The sequence below is a fragment of the Mytilus galloprovincialis genome, chromosome 11 (genome assembly GCF_965363235.1).
Source record: "Mytilus galloprovincialis chromosome 11, xbMytGall1.hap1.1, whole genome shotgun sequence".
Classification (NCBI taxonomy): Eukaryota; Metazoa; Mollusca; class Bivalvia; order Mytilida; family Mytilidae; genus Mytilus; species Mytilus galloprovincialis.
The window spans coordinates 80,145,317-80,162,299 of NC_134848.1; the positions used below are offsets into that span (position 1 = coordinate 80,145,317).

Sequence of the window (16,983 nt, forward strand, 5' to 3'; positions counted from 1 at the left end):
CAAGCCTTCAAGCAGTGTCATTGAGGTCTAAAGCTGGCATGTCAGTAGCTCCTAGTATTCCTTTGCTAATGTATTCATCATTGTCGTTTTGTATAGTTCCTTCTATTGAAACATCGGACTCGTTTTTTTTTAACTGAGGTTAACTGAGGTCAAATAGAGGTCAAATGGGCTGGTTGAGATCACATTAAACATGATTAAACCCAAGGCATGTTTGTGCTTCTGGTCTTTGCTAGTCTTGTATGTGTTTTGTTTGATCGAAGTTATATGTTCCGGAGTTTATTATGACGTCCTCTTTCAATGAACTAGTACACATTTTAGTTAAGGGATCATCGAAACATGAAACATCGATATGAAGCACGCTTCCGGGTGCGATATGTTCTCGCTGCGTTCAAGAATCAGTGGTGGCCTTGTACTATTTCCGCTTTTTGGTCGGCTATTGTCCTCTTTGTACATTTTTCATTTCCATTCTCAATTTCATGTTGTAGTCGATAATGAGTTTGATAAAGACACTTATCAAAACAGCTTGTGTAGTTTCCAAAAAAAAAAAATGAAATTGCCAGGGACGGCGATAAAAGCAGATTGTGTACCGTACATACTTTCTTGATGAAGTATGAATTAAAATTAACATTAATACAAGGTAGGCAACTAAAATTGCACGTTAAGACACAACATTCTGTATTAGATTAAGATAAATATACATACTATCAGTGACCTTTGGGAAGATGAACATATTTTTCAATTTTATTTTCCAAGGGTCTTATGGAAAGTTAGCATTTCGATTTGGGATGAGTCATCGTGGTTTACTGTAATGAATTGTTTAATTTGTTATTCTTATTCTTGTGTCAAACCTGATAAATGCGTTGTTAATTTCTTTATCATGTAGTCTCATCTGGAGAGCTGTCTCATTGGCAATCATACCATATCCTCTCACAGTATTATATGTCTTTCACACCCGTTTTAAGTGTGCACTGTGTTTTAATTGTTTTTGAATAAAGTCACGAAAGAAAAAAAATATATATCTAAAGTATATACTCACAGAGATTGCAGAAATTCACATACTACAAATGTGTTTACAGGGATTTCAGAAATCTGATTGTTGTAGATGGTGCTTATGTAAAAATAGGAAATAAATTCATTATCAAAGTTTAAAATGTTAGTATTTCTTTAGATATTTTATTATATATATTTTAATTCCTATATCCATGACTATTAAATCTTAAGTAGAGAATTCATAGTATTCACCAAGGGCCGAAGTAAAAAGAGTTACTAAAGCATGTGATGCGATTAAAATCCAACACTCTTTAACAATATTTAAGAGATTACCCCATGTGTATCTAGTGTCCTTATGGAAATTTGGACGTAATAATTCCATATCGTTACATTGTTTAAAAAATTGTGCGACGTGAATGTTTCCAATCGGAATATATCCGACGTTAACACCTTCAGTTTATTAAAGTTCTATGACAGGCATGTATATAAAAAAGTGATGCTTACCAGATTGAATCTATTTTTTTAAATTGATTTTGGTACGTAGCTTTTAGTTTTGCCAACTTAGTATGCAATATGTTGAACTTAAATACACATCCCAAATCATGTAATTTAAACACTATTAAATCATTCAGATATTAATTTCGACATCGTCATGTTTCTCTAACACGAGGTCACTTATACAAAATGATATGGACATACCATAGTAAAAGATCGATAGTTCATTGAACAGTCAAAAACTGTTAACGGAAGTGTCAAAGTCTAGAAATGAACTATCATTTGAAGGTTATCATGACATTACAGAGTTATTTAATACATTTAATAATTATTTGGCATCTGGGAATTTTATTGTATCGATCTCAGTTGAAAACATGCAATTTAAAGAAATTGTAAAACGACAAGACTATATTCAACTCTTAGATTGGATACAAAAGACCTTTTATGTTTACGTTCATAGATTTAAAGACTGAACTATTGAATATTAAAGAAACATGATACATTGAACACATGTTGTACGCATTATAACAACAATACAAGTAATATAAAGCAAAACAAACATATGTTACATACATATATTTCAGCTGCGGCATCTCCTTACAAAACTGAATTTCAATTGATGTTATGCTGTTTTCTTGCAGAAACCTTGATCAAAGATTAAACAAAAGTCATCAATACAATACAATCATACATGTAGTTCTATTTGTTTTTCTTGCCTTGTAAATGCAAGCAATGCAAAATATTTAGTTAATATAAATAATCATTGTTAATTTAAGCATTGTATGAATTATTTTGAAAAGCAATTGACGTTCTTTATTATTGTTCTGGCATAATTTTCATTTTTCAGATATTTTATTGTGATACGACTTAATTTTATTGTTTGATAACATGTACAACGAACAAGGCTGGCAACTCATGGGCGAATATTCGGTATGCAAGTAAAGGAAATAGCTATATTACGAGTATCATGATGAGGTAATCTACCATTTATTATTTTTCATCAACGTCCGATGTTGCAAAATGGTTGAAAAATATAACCGTATTTGAATTCGTCTTTGATTTGGTTCTACGTTCAACTGTTTTGATACGTTGATTTTTTAAGGTAAGTTAATCGCTCAGCTGTCATATATAATCTTAAAGACGGTACATGATGTATCTTTTATGATATTTTAGGTGTTATCCATTTAAAACTTAACTTTGACTCGTTATATATGTTAGAATTAGTTTTCAATATTTTCACACCTCAACTAATATGTTTACCTTAGGCTTTGTTCGATCATATGGTTTGAGATTGTTTATATGATTCAAGAGACAGTAAAACAAGGGCTATGAATTTATTTTCAGAATCATAATTACAAATACATTGTGTTTACTTACAGGTTATGGGTATTATTAGGAAGGTCGTCTGGAATATGTCCCAACGACCTTGAATTACAGTATACGTAATCTCCCGCTGACGAGGTTATACAGGAGCATTCCGATGGACATAATCCATTTACCATACTAGCAATGAACTCAATAAAAAGTAGCACAGCTATCATGGCTATGTTCATCTCTAAAAAAACGAATTGCATCTTTTGAAAATGATTTAATTTTTCTTTAAAAAAGAACTGCCCATTTATTCTTTCCAAAATGACACGCAATATAAATGTATCATCTTAATTGAAATGGGTTCATGTTTAACTCAATTCATAAGGTTGTTTTATTTCTAAGAATATAGCTGATACAAAAAAAAAAGATGTGAACGAAAAATGACACTTGCTTGATTAGAATAGATTACATTTTTTGACAAAACATTAATTTTGTTTTATCGATAATCAGATACAAGAAGAAGTGGTATGAGTGCCAATGAGACAACTCTTCATCCAAATCATTATGTGTTAACGAATCATTGTATGTTAAAGTATGGTCTTTCACATGGAGCCTTGACTGACATCAACCCTCAAGTTATAAAATGACGTGTAAAACCATTGAAACGGGAAAATCTAACTATATAAAAAAAAGAAACGAAAAACACGGACGAACCACATAAACCAACGACAACCAATGAACACAAGGTTCCTGACTTTGGATAGGTGCAAACAAATGCAGCGGGTTTAAACGGTTTAAAAGGACCCAACCTCCTCCTTACATGAAACAATAGTGTAACAACATACATCTAGAAAGACATACTATAAAATATCAATTGACATGGCTTGACTCATTTGAAAGACATAATACCACTAGCAAATGAATATAGTTCTTATATGATTTCCATATTGAGGAATACGTTGATATGATTGGTCGAGAGGACTTCCGGTAGTTGACCTTGACGTTGGTTATTTTTCGATAGACGACGTTTACCGAACTTCTTTTCTTAACCAATGTAAACAAGATGGCGGCTATAATAACACAGACGTTAACGAAATTTCTTTAACTGCAAGTTAATCGATTAATAAAATAACAAAAACAAAAAGATTCGTTTGAATTATAATAAGAATATTTGTAGTTTATTTTTATCAGATTTCAAATTTCAAGGAGTACTTAGTTTTGCGTAAGCTAACAAATAAATTTATGCGCCAGGCCTATTCACTGAAACAAATATACAACGTAAGCGGGATAGAGGTTATGAGTGTGGAAATATATTTTCCCTTTTTCCAATTTTGAAGAATTATAAGGATTTAACTCCTTTTTAGGGGAATTTATTGGTATACAAACCAGACCAAGTCACTTTTGAACTTTTATTTGTTTGTGAGTGAATTGGTCGAGTTTATACACCGAACACATCAAAGGAATTAATAACAACAGTCATATACCATCCTGGTTTTACAGCTATCCTAACCTCTTACTTTTATGACAGTCGCATCAAAAGTCATTTTACTGACAATGATGTGTGAACAAAACAAACAGACATAAGAGGTAAAAATGTCAGAAATAGTAGTCAACATTGTGTTAAAATCTCTATCACTATAAAACAAACAAAGATGTAACAAAGAAGCACAAAAAGGCTTTACGACAAAACACATTAACATAAATTATAGACGAAAATATAAAGATGTACCATACCACAATGACGGGATGTATAAGTACAGAGCCACGTCATATGTATAAAAAAGACACAAAAGACAAATAGACAAAGCAAATTGCCAAATATGGAAGACAAGAGTACAACATGATTTTAAAGTAGCACAATAACACAATAACGGGATATAAATGTACAGACCCACATCATATGTAGCAGAAAGGCAGACCATAATCTACAAATGTATATTTTGCATCTGTCGTGAAGCTCATACTCAAGCAAAGCAGACACAAACACACCATAACCGACTAGAAATTAATCACTTGAATCAATATTCACCTTGAAAACAAAAATTTTCTATCACAATGATAAACAATATTAATGTTCAGATGCAAGTTAAGATTTAATCAGATTAAATCACATCCATCATTATACCAAGTTCAATGTAGTTTATTTGTATCAATTGACATATTACAGACTCGTTGATAATTGTATACGAGCTTGTTAACAAACTATACTTTTAACGTAATGGCTGATGAGTGAGGAAAGAAATTGACCTTCTCAAGTTTAACAGTCCCTATGACACGACTTATATTCTAGTATATATTATTTAAGGTAAAGGAATTCATAAAAAGCTTCGAGATTGTCCATTTTTGTTGCATGCTTTGAAATGGAATAATCAGACTTGATCTGCACGTGTTTACTTTGTAATTTATTTGCTTTTTTAAAATCAACTCTGTACGAACGAATGGTGTTAGTTAAAGTTAAACAATTGACAGCTACATTGTACCGATGTTTCTATTTGGTTTTTTTATTATGCTAATTTTTACCAAATCGAAAACAAAGACATAACGAAGCTCGCATTTTGTCTTTTGCAAAATGCATGATCAAGTTTGGAATTATACATATACAAAGACGATACACAATATGTAATCGATTTTCATATGAAAGCTACAAATATAAATCAACTTTCGTAAATATCAAAATCAGTTAATTAAGTTTATTATTATATTGTTTTTCAGTGTACCTTTGACCTTCGAACATCATAAGCTGAATACAGTAGAAACGTCTGTGAAATAAATTGTTTTCCAACTTTTCATTACATTTTCAGAATTATTCTATGTGGTAAAATTAGAATTGCTCAGAGCACCTGAGATGTACCTTAGTTATTGGCGGGTTCGTATGGCTTAGTCTTTAGTTTTTTTTATGTCTTATTTATTACTATTTGCGTGCCACTCTTTTCTACTGTTCTGTGGTTTTTATTTATATGAACATATCACCATCGCATCGAATTGTCTTAAAAGCTACTGCAAAGTACTGAATTGTCTGTATCATGGTACAAAAAATAGAATTACAACGTAATAAGACAGAAAACAAAAATAAAATATATAAGAAGACGTGGTATGTGTGCTATTGAGACAAGTCACAATTTTAAAAAATAAACCATTAACACGGAGACTTTACTAACACTGAACAGCAAGTGCCCAAAATTCAAACTGGAAAACGAACCTAATTATGTCTGGATAACTCGTTTTCCAACCGTATTTCAAAAACATATTTAAGGGAGATAACACGATATGATTTTTTTTTATACCAAATTTATAATCCAGCTGAATTAAGGAAAAGTTATACATGTACATAATATGGAAAAACATATTTTTTAAGTGAAACAAGATCATGTACGACATTCTCAGATTTAATAAAAATATGTGTTTGTGAAATGATTTATAAGTAAAGGATAACAGTTTGAGCATACTTTTAACAAACTAAGACAGTGCTTAATTATTGAAAATTCCAGCTATTCGTGATTTGTTTGTAAATAGGGTGTCCGCCTTAAATACATTTTACATGTTAACAGATGCTTAATTACACAGAAATTATTTCAATTTAGACCATTTCTTTTACACTTCACGTTCTTTTCTTGCTGTTATCATTCAAGTACAAACTTTATTTTTGATTAGATTTGCGACCCTTATTTTGATAACATTTGGAGTGTTTATAGCTTCTTACCTTTTGTTAATAACATTTATACCTTTCCCTTTAAAGTTCTTGTTATTAGAATGAGAACGTAAAACAAATTCAGACGTGATATTATCTTTATTGTTATACAATTACCTAATCATTTAATAACTGCGTATATTTTGCACACATCACGCAGATGTCCTTGTTCGAGTTTTATTTTTAACTACCACTGTATCATTACAGATTAATATAACAATGACAACAAAAAACCCGTATTTTAGGTATGTGATTACAAGTATTTTATTTCTACACGTTTTGTACAGTTTTATTTACTTACTTGTGTCTGCTTTATAAATGTTTCTTTTAATTTTTATGTGCAATATTTTGTATTTGTTGAGTTAGTCAGAAAGAAAAACAATTGTCCAGCGACATGAATACTAAAAATTCAAGTCAATGAACAGATTCAGATAAAAGATGGACGAAAGATACCAGAGGTTCAGTCAAACTTAATAAATAACAAATTAAGAGTCGAATAAGGACAAAGGGGTTTGGATAGCAAAACTTCAATGTCGAAAAGATAGTGATCGCTGTCGAATAACTAAAATAAGACCACTAAGCAAGAGATGTCCAAACAAATAAAACATTGAAACACATTTAACTTTTGAACAGTTGGTACATTAGCAATAGTATTATACGTCGTATGTGTATATTTGTAAAATATTTCTTAAATATAGATTAACCACTTGTGTATGGCGTTTATTATTATTTTGTATCGATGCATGAACTTAGGAAAGCAATTGCTGGTTTCTTTTTTCTTTACTAATCATTTGTTCTGCCTAAATTCATGAAGTTGATATATTGAATAAACATTTTTTACACAAACGTCTTCAAACAAATTGTGCAAATGCAATAGTTTTTTTTTTTATTTCGACAACGTTTGTTTAAACCAAATATATTGATTTAAAAAAACTCATTTTCTAAAGATAAGAAATGGCAAAGAGCTCTTTCCTCGATCAGGAACACTCAAATTAAAGATTAAAGAACTTCAAGTCCTACATAAATGACGAGCAAAATGATGAAAACATGACATATAAATGAACAAAAAAAATAAATTGACAAGTTATATGTGTGTATTAGTCAATATTCAAATATGTAAACAAAAGTGCGTATATAATAAAAAGACATGTATTTTCTTTACTCAAAAACGTTGCGATACTAAGGACACACATCACTATATGTACAGAAAATTCAATGTTAAAGACACCGGTCCCATACCTTAAAACGATGTCCATATGTTTTTCCTGTAATTCGTATGGTGCTGCTAGAGTATTTTCCTCACTAATCCAAACTTGACTGCACTATGTCCTTGCATCTTTCATGATAACTCGTATCAACAAAAGAAAATTGTAGAATAAGATCAAATATTTTATAACATAATAATTTTCTATTCCAAAGCGTGAAAATCTAATGTGGCGTTATTTCCATAAGTCAGAGTTATATTAAACATTTGTTTAATGCAATACTATAAACATTCTACATGAATCGTGTATAAAGGGTAATGTTCAACTAACGGTTTTCAAGAGATTGCACAGATCCTTTCGAAAATAAGTGTCATACAGCTTGCTTTCTTAAATCTTATAATAATATAAAGTTTGAATTCATTACCTACTCTTGTTCCTTATATGACCATTAAAGACAACATTAAACTATGCACCATATTGTTCTACTTCTGAAGTTGAATATAGATTACTTTAACTCATTCATAACATGATGATATAATACCTTGGTTAAGTTAGTGTTATAATCGTCTTTATAAGCATCAGATTAAAACTTCAGTTCAATAAATCTAAAATATGTCTTAGATTTATTAAGTACCGGTCTTTGTAAGAATCATGCAGGTTCCTGTTGATGGGCGATTTATGACCCCTCTTCAAATGTCTTTATATTTTGTTTATGATGAAGGTATGATATGAAAATAAGTTTTCTGTATTAATTTTTTCTTTTCAACCTTGGTTGCCATGGAAACCATCCTTACAAAATTTTGCCTAAATACGTCCATAAGTAGCCTTTGAAAATTGAAATATAATGGATTTTAAAGAATCATAGAAATAAAGTAAATCAAAACAAACAATATGTATATTTACAGTATTGACAAACACAACCCCAAACTATACAAAAACGTTAAAATTTTGAATTTACTAAATAGTTTGTTTCCATAGCAACCATTTAAAAATGTGTTAAAATTCGAAAATGAAAAATTTCAAAAACTTTAAAATTTTAAATCTGTTTATCTCCCAAGACCAACAATACCATGACATGTCATTGACAAATTTTGAAAGACCACATTCTATATATTAAGAAAATAAAAAGAAAGTCGTGTGTTTTTTTTTCTTTAGAAAAATAATTTTAGTCAAAAATTGTCAATTTTCACCAAAATTCAGATTACCAAACAGATGAATACTGAACCATTTTGAACTTAAAAAGCTAAAACATTCCATTTATCCGTGCATTCCTGACACAAATTTGGTAATTATAAATGAGAAACTATGATTGATAGAGATATTTTTGTAGAGAAGGACATTTTTTTTCTTTCTGGGCATCGTGCCCCCCCTTTTTTTCAAAATTCAAAAAATTATTAAAAAATTTAAAAGATGGAATTCAATTGTGAACATTTTGAGCATTAAAACATGAAATTTCTTCAAAGGGTGAGGGCAATAATAGAACCCCCTACACCATTTTTATATATTAGATTTTTTTTTAGAAATGGGGAATGTGTCAAAGAGAGAACAACCCAAACAGAAATTTAAAATCTTTAGATGCTATAACATGGTCTTTAAAATTGACTCTAAAGAACCTGAATCGATCACCTGTAATTTTTGGTTAAATCTTGCATCAATGATTATTTGTCCCTTCAATATATATCAATGAGTGGCTTAACAATTCCATTTAAATGTTCTTTGTATCTGTCGTTTTTTTCTTCAAAAGCAAACAATGAATTTTACCCCTATGTTCCATTTTAGCCATAGTGGCTAAGTTTCTTGAAGTACAAGGAAATAAACAACTAAATTTATACAAGATTATAACTCCCAAGTTGGGCTGAAATTGATTAAGCATATTCAGAAGAAGATTTTTATTAAAGGAAGCAAACTAGATGAACAAAAATTTCTTTAAAGGGCTATAACTCCATAAGGAGTCAATTGACAATTCTGGTCATATAAACTTATTTGTAGATCCTACTTTGCTGAAAGTTGTGCTGTAACAGTTTATCTTTGTCATTAATAATATTCAAGATAATAACCAAAACTGCAAAATTTCCGTACAATTAACAATTTAGTGGCAGCAACCCAACAATGGGTTGTTAGATTCATCTGAAAATTTGCTCTTAAAAGGCTTTAGTGTTTGAGATATGAGCTACACACTGCATTTTACCTCTATGTTCTTATTTTACCCATGGCGGCCATGTTTTTTTTACAAAATAGAAAATAGAACACAAACTTTATTCTAGATATCCTAAGGATCATTCAGTTTATAAGTTTTACTGGAATTGGTTCAGTAGTTTCAGTGGAAATGTTTCAAATATTTTACACCGGAAAAACGACAACGGAAGCAAAGTGATGGCAAAATTCACAGTTCCTTTGAAACGGTGACCTAAACAAACTACGTCCGTTCTATCAGAAATAAACTGAAAATAAAAAATAAAAAATTTGTACCATCGAGAGCGGTAACAAGGCCACTTTCCATAAATTTTAATATATTTAAGAGTCATAACTCTTTAAAAAAAGTCAATTGTCCATGATTATAGAACTCATCCGAGATATTGTTGATATTAATCTAGTGTATAAGTTTCATTAAAAATCTGTCAAGAATTGTACATGTGGGAGCGTTAACGGGGCTATTTTCCATAAATTTATTATTTTCAAGGGTTATAACTGTTTTTATAAAAGTCGATTGACCACCAATATCTAACTTGTTTGAGATATTGCTTATAATAACCTAAAGTATTAGTTTCGTAAAAATCCGACATAATTTGTACATGTGCGAGCGCTGCAAGGACAGCCAGATGGACACAAGGACGGATGGCAATCAAAATTTTAAGCAGACCATGTTTAAACAAAAAAAAATAAGTTCTAATTTCATTTTTTTTTAATTGAAAATTTTTTGGTCGTATATTGGTATCACGTTGGCGTCGTCGTCATCCGAAGACATTTGGTTTTCGCACTCTAACTTTAGTAAAAGTAAATAGAAATCTATGAAATTTAAAAACATAGTTTATGACCATAAAAGAAAGGTTGGGATTGATTCTTGGTGTTCTGGTCCCAACAGTTTAGGAATTAGGGTCAAAAAAGGGCCCAAATAAGCATTTTTCTTGGTTTTCGCACAATAACTTTAGTATAAGTAAAAAGAAATCTATGAAATTTTAACATAAGGTTTCTATGACCACAACAGGAAGGTTGGGATTGATTTTGGGAGTTTTAGTCCCAACAGTTTAGGAATTAGAGGCCAAAAACAGGTCCAAAATAAGCATTTTTCTTGGTTTTTGCATAATAACTTAAGCATAAGTTAATAGAAATCTATGAAATTTTAACACAAGGTTTATAACCACAAAAGGAAGGTTTGGATATTGATTTTGGGAGTTTTGGTCCCAACGAATTAGGGTCCAAAAGGGTCCAAAATTAAACTTTGTTTGATTTCATCAAACAAATAATTATTGGGGTTCTTTGATATGCCAAATCTAACCGTGTATTCAGATTCTTAATTTTTGGTCCTGTTTTCAATTGGTCTACATTAAGGTCAAAAGGGTCCAAAATTAAACTTAGCTTGATTTTAACAAAAAGTGAATTCTTGGGGTTCTTTGATATGCTGAATCTAAACATGGTCATAGATTTTTGATTATGGGCCCAGTTTTCAAGTTGGTCCAAATCGGGGTCCAAAATTATTATGTTAAGTATTGTGCAATACCTCTGCGGTCGTATAAAGCTGCGCCTGCGGAGCATCTGGTTTATTTATAAAAATATAACAAAAATAAAAAAATAAAATATTTTTTTTGTCTTAAATCAGTGGTTTTGATAAGATAATAACACTCTGTAAAGATTAGACAAATGGGACAGTTTTAATCATGGTACAGTGTTGCCAATTTCATTATCTATGGAAAATACATTGCCTTGTATCGTTTCTTTTGTGGACTAGTATACTATTGCGCAGAGTCAGATTATGTACACATAATGGCTGTTACTATTTACCTCCCATGTAAATCGACATGTATCGAAACCTTTATGCAAACACTTATTTGTCACTATGTCGATTTAACTGTGCTAAAATTGAAATTGAAGAAGAACTACAGAACCTTTCTTTTTATTCTAATATACAATAATCTAACTTATCTAAAAGATTTGAAATAAATGCGGAATGTGTCCATTGGACACAGATGATGCTCCCGCTTCCATATCATAAAAGTTATAAACGGTTATTTTTGAGATACGGTGCGACATGTAAAAAAACCCTCCCCTGTTTAACAAAATACTCAATAACTCCAAAATAAAGTTTTGAATCATCACCAAAAGAGTATACAGATCTTTAGATTAATATAACAAAGAAATGTGTAAAGTTTTAAGCAATAATCATAAATTGTTTTTGAGATACAACACAACATGTAAAAAAAAACCTCCCTCTTTTTTACAAAATACTCAATAACTCAAAAATAAAATTTTGAATCATCACCAAAAAGTATACAGATATTAAGATTAATATAACTAAGAAGTGTTTAAAGTTTTAAGCCATAATCAAGAATCGTTTTTGAGATACGGCGCGACATGTGAAAAAACACACCCCTGTTTTAGTTACAAAGTGCCGTAACTCAAAAAGTTTTAATCTTATTTTCACCAAAAAGTATACAGATCATTTGACCATCATAAGAAACAACTGTGTTAAGTTTCATGAAATTTGGATAAGTCGTTCTCAAGTTACGGTGCGACCTGTTTACGCCGGACAGACAGACGGACAGACGGACGGACAGACGGACGGACAGACAGACGGACGGACAGACAGACAGACGGACAGACAGACGGACGGACACCGGACATTTGTATACCATAATACATCCCGTCAAAATTTTGACGGGCGTATAAAAATACAGCAACTTTTTCCCTCTATAAAGAGGCATTGCATAGAACAGTGAAAGTTACACCACCAAAATTCAAAGTTGATCTGCATTTGGTGGTTTTAAGCATTGTGTATAATTTTAATAACATCTGGTAAAGACAAACTAAAGTTAGAGAACAGAAACGGAAATTCAGCAATATTTCTATTTGTAAAGGGGCATAACTCTTGGACGGTTTAAGTGACACCACCAAACTAAGTCTTGTTTTATGGTAATAAGCAATGTGATTAAGTTTCATAACATTTGGTTGATGCAAACTAAAGATAGAGAACAGAAACCAACATTGGGACATACTGACGGACGGACAAGGGTAAACCTTAATGCCCCCTCCGCCACTGCGGGGGCATAAAAATATGTAAATATAGCAATTGATTAAATAAGGCAAAATTTAAGAATAGTCATTGCACATGGTTGTCATAAAGGTTTGAGAATCAAAACAGTATACAATAGTTCGGACCAGCAAATTTTCCTCAGGGTCACAAGGAAAATATTTTTGAGAACCATAAAAAACGCGATTATTCTGCGGTATACAAATAATAATTCAGTTAGGTTTTAAAAAAAAATAATAGACAAGCTGTCCTTTTCCACCATATACAATAGAAACATTGACAAATTCTTGCACAATTTAATGTAGATCGTTGGTATATATTTCTTCAGATAGAACATGTAGAATTTGTATGCCCCCACTGTAGCAAAGGGAGCATTAAGTTGTACCCTTGTCTGTAAGTACGTCCGTTCCAGAGTTCCCTTATACAAATGGAAAAAAATGCTGACTTTTTTGTTTCCGTTCTCTAACTTAAGTTTACCACAACCAAATGTTTTGAAACTTATATACAATGCTTATTTCTATAAAATTCAGAACAGTTAGAATGTTATTGGTGTAACAGGTACTGTCAATAAGTTATGCCCCTTTAAAAATGGAAAAAATGCTAAATTTTCCGTTTCCGTTCTCTTTTTTTCGTCTGTCTGACATAGTTCATCTTACCCTGACCTCATTTTCTTAGAACATTGATAATGTTAAGTTAATATGATACTTGTATTAAAATCTTTACATAACACTTACAGAGTTTCAAAAGTAATTCAATTATAAATAAAACCAACCAGACATTTCAGGGTGAGTCTTATTGTTTAGCAGATCTTAGTCTAGGGTTAAAGTTTTGAAAGCATCAATCTGTTTCAAAAACCAACAATGAGTTGCATTACATTGTTACTGTAACTTCTTTATAGCCATTTTGAAAGAGAAAGTATCCTGAGCTATTTCTTTTAAATGTTCATTAAGATTTGTTTTATAGATAATCATGTTATGCTCATTGTTGAAGGATATACGGTGATCTGTGGTTGTTTATTTCTATGTCTTTGCTCTCTGGTTGAGAGTTAATTGTCGCATTGACAATTACAACACATCCTCTTATCTTTATACATAGACTTACTAGTAATTAAGTTTTGGATTCAATTTTATTCTTTTTCACTGACAGCATCAGTCTTAGACACGACAACGGGTTATGCGTATTACCATTTTTTTTTAAACTTCTGAGAAATCTTACATATAAGATTGAAGGGAGGGGGTACATTAGAAGTTGTGTTATGCTTAAATTCTTAAAATACTTAGTTCACAAGTAAACACAATGAGATACCACATTTCTCTCAACAAATTTTATAATTTTGAAAAAAAAAAAAATCGAAAAAAAAGGGGGGTGAACCATACCCAGAGTGATGATTTTTCATTTTATACAAGTATATCTTCATTTATCATATATTCTCGTTTAAAATTAACAAAGTTGTGTCAGAATTGCACATATGAGTGGAATGTTTTAGCTTTTTAAGTTCAAAATTTTTGATTATTCATCTGATTGTTAATCTGAATTTTGGTGAAAATTGACAATTTTTGACTAAATTTTTTTTTTTTAAGAAAAAATAAACACACGACTTTCTTTTTATTTTCTTAATATATAGAATGTGGTCTTTCAAAATTTGTCAATGACATGTCATGGTATTGTTGGTCTTGGGAGATAAACAGATTTAAAATTTTAAAGTTTTTGAAATTTTTCATTTTCGAATTTTAACACATTTTTAAATGGTTGCTATGGAAACAAACTATTTAGTAAATTCACAATTTTAATGTTTTCATATAGTTTTGAGTTTTGTTTGTCAATACTGTAAATATACATATCCTTTGTATTGATTAACTTTATTTCTATGTGACTTTAAAGTCCCTTATTTTATATTTTCAAAAAGGGTATTTTTTCACATATTCAGGCAAAATGTTGATTTGATGGTTACCATGGCAACGGGCATAATACAGGGAAAATAAAGACATAATTTTGACCATCTACCAAAGTTCTCATGATATAGGGCAAAAAAAATTACTTCTGTGACATGCCATGAATCACCTTCTGCATGATTTTTACAAAGACCGGTACTTAATTGAATGCAATGAATTCACTAATTATGTTAAATGTCAGAAATAAGAAAATATCTGTCTGTTGCTTTAAACCCGGCTTTCAATAACCTACACAATATTCCAATGAAAAAAGTCTTAGCATATTATAATACATTGCTTACAATGCATTCGGTTTCTGAAAAAAAAATACAATGTGTAAGAATTAATTATTTATAAAATAAAAACATAATGCTGAGAAAACATTTCTCATCATGCTCATATTACAAATACAAAAATAAGTTATAACTATGAAATGTAAATCAATTATTGTTTATTTAAGTTATTAAGTTTAGATATTATTTCATAATCATTAAATCGGTGTTTGATAATTGTTTTTATTTTGATTTAAAATTTCCTCAACTGCAGTGACAAACATAAAACATAACTTTATTTCGATCACATTTCCAATAGTAATTCCACATTATTGAATTATGTATTCGTACAAACGTGCAACCCGTTATTTATACATAAAAGCAGGTATTGTTAGTATGCATCGATATGTTGAGAATATTGATTGATAATTAAACTGAAAATACAATATAGAAATCAGGATTTATATGTTTCAGCACACAATGTATCATGTGTATATACATATAAATACAAGCGATTATAGAAATATCTTGTACTGACAGCATACATATTTAACTCATGAAACAGTTCAAGTATACCTGTATAGAGTGTTTTAAAGATTTAATTTCGCCATAGGCGACAATGATAGCCTTTTAAGAGAAACAGATTAAATAATACTTATTATATTTTATGTAAAATGCAAATTCAAACTTATGTTCTTATTTTAATGTAAAATTACTTTTAAGGGAATTTTAGATGAACATAGTTTAAATGCCCTCAAAATGATTAGAACGCTAAGTTTTAATGTAAAAATTGTTTACATTACAATTTTATGAAAATAACAAATCATAACCTGGACAAAAGTAAGAATATCTGTCGTCACACATGCACATGATATCAAACAACACATATTATTATACCTTACATATATGTTAAACAATTCTATTGGGTTATCACGTGACATGGAATAATTCAGTTGTATTTCATTCAATTGCAAGGAAGGAAGAATAACCCTAAAAATTATCACCAGCGGTGAATAACCCTATTATTCACCGGCGAATAACCTTTTGAGTTTGTTGATTTAAACTTGAGGTGTCTCCCTAAAAAATAACGCCACAGACGTAAATAAACAAATAATAAACGTTACACTGGAAGCCCACCAAGAAACGAGAAAATAAGGCATTAAACATGAATAGAGTGTCAGCAGCTTATGATATCTCTTATAAAGTAACGGTCCTTTTCAGGGCCATCAATATTTTACAAAAAATATTCTACCTTTGTTGTACTATCTAGAAATTATAGAACACAAATGTATTTTCAAACATCAGCTTGTCTTTCTAATGTAAAGTTTAAAGAATACAGAAAGTGTTCGAAGGGGGTTTTCACTGTTAGTTCGGTATAATAAAACAATTGTGGCTCCTTAGAATCGATGAATATCCAAAATTGTCAACCCTTAAAAGTTATTTCACTTCGGGCTGCGCCCCCATTGAAATAACCTTCTCGTGTTGAAAATTTTGGATATTCACCTCTTCAACGGGTCATTATTGTATATTGTTAGATGGGACAAATTGTTTATTTTTATGTACGATTACAATTTGGAAGCGCAGCTGCTCTATTATTATACAATTGTGGCCCGTAGAAAAGGTGAATATCTAAAATTGTTAACACGTCAAGAACTTTTCACTGAGGGCACAGTGTGAAGTGAACTAATGTTTAAGGGTTGACAATTGTGAATAGTCATTGCTTTCAAAGTGGCCATAAATGTTTGATTACACCGAGCTAACAGTGGAAGGGCCTTTTGAAGCATTTAAAAAACTCTTACCTAATTACTTTATAAAACAAATAGAGGTGCGAAAATTCATTTGTGTC

At 30.6% G+C, this 16,983-nt stretch overlaps 1 long non-coding RNA gene across 1 annotated transcript; it reads right to left on the reverse strand.

Moving 5' to 3' along the window:
- Positions 1-1,058: 1,058 nt before the first annotated feature.
- On the reverse strand, positions 1,059-3,036 carry LOC143051412 (uncharacterized). Its single transcript, XR_012970757.1, has 3 exons — positions 2,863-3,036; positions 2,059-2,130; positions 1,059-1,108 (listed from the first exon to the last, which is right to left on the reverse strand). It is a non-coding gene; the product is annotated as an uncharacterized LOC143051412 (long non-coding RNA).
- Between the last annotated feature and the right edge of the window lie 13,947 nt (positions 3,037-16,983).